The sequence below is a fragment of the Anoplopoma fimbria genome, unplaced genomic scaffold, assembly GCF_027596085.1.
Source record: "Anoplopoma fimbria isolate UVic2021 breed Golden Eagle Sablefish unplaced genomic scaffold, Afim_UVic_2022 Un_contig_4348_pilon_pilon, whole genome shotgun sequence".
Lineage (NCBI taxonomy): Eukaryota > Metazoa > Chordata > Actinopteri > Perciformes > Anoplopomatidae > Anoplopoma > Anoplopoma fimbria.
The window spans coordinates 1-937 of NW_026548276.1; the positions used below are offsets into that span (position 1 = coordinate 1).

Consider the following 937-nt stretch of genomic DNA (forward strand, 5'->3'; position numbering starts at 1 on the left):
TATAACTGTCCTGTTGTTCCCATGCTACAGTAGAACTCAAAAGTGACGTGGAGATAAGTCAGTCATTGAAAGTCCTGTAGCCCAGATATGTCGTTGTCAATGGAGGTCAATCAAATGTCTGTTTCACAAGACACAACTTCGAACGTCCAGAACACATTGTGTCTGGTCAAGCACTGCAACATTCCACTCTGGAAGCGCTTTGTTATTCAAGACATTTACCCTAAATGGTACAAACAGGGCAGCCACCACATGACACCAAGCTACTACAATTGCATTGGCTGGGAATCGAACCCAGGTCAACTGCTTGGCAAGCAGCTATGCTTACCACTATACCACCAATGCACACAGAAAGACTCACATAATGGCATAAAATTGAGTGAGGGGAAGATTGAATTGGCAAATATCGTTGAGTATTGACACATTTTCGCTTTGACCTGGAGCTACAAAAGTGATCTTTGGCTTCCATGGTGTAATGGTCAGCACTCTGGACTTTGAATCCAGTGATCCGAGTTCAAGTCTCGGTGGAAGCTTGTCATTAAGGAGGTGCATGCTGCAAAATTCTTCGGAGCACAATGAATAACTATGTCCTTTTGTTCCCAGGCTAGAGTAGAACTCAAACGTGACATGGAGATAAATCAGTCATTGACAGTCCTGTAGCCCAGAAACATCGTTGTCAATGGTGGTCAATCAAATGTCTGTTTTACCAAGGCACAACTTTGAATGTCCAGAACACATTTTGTCTGGTCAAGCACTACAAAATTCCAATATCAAACCGCTTTGTTTTTCAAGACATTGAATCTAAAATCGTCCACAATATATTTTTTCTACCCTCGCACTGTGACATTCCAATATCAAAGCGCTTTGTTATTCAAGACATTAAGCCTAAATGGTTCCAAAAGGGGACCCCCACTTCTCTGCCGTGAATTAACACATGACA

At 42.3% G+C, this 937-nt stretch overlaps 2 non-coding genes across 2 annotated transcripts; one reads left to right on the top strand and one right to left on the bottom strand.

Annotated features, from left to right (window-relative positions):
* Positions 1 to 270: 270 nt before the first annotated feature.
* Positions 271 to 342, bottom strand: trnag-gcc (transfer RNA glycine (anticodon GCC)). The gene has a single exon. It is a non-coding gene; the product is annotated as a tRNA-Gly (tRNA).
* Positions 343 to 458: 116 nt separating this feature from the next.
* trnaq-uug (transfer RNA glutamine (anticodon UUG)) lies at positions 459 to 530 on the top strand. Its single transcript has one exon. It is a non-coding gene; the product is annotated as a tRNA-Gln (tRNA).
* Positions 531 to 937: the final 407 nt, after the last annotated feature.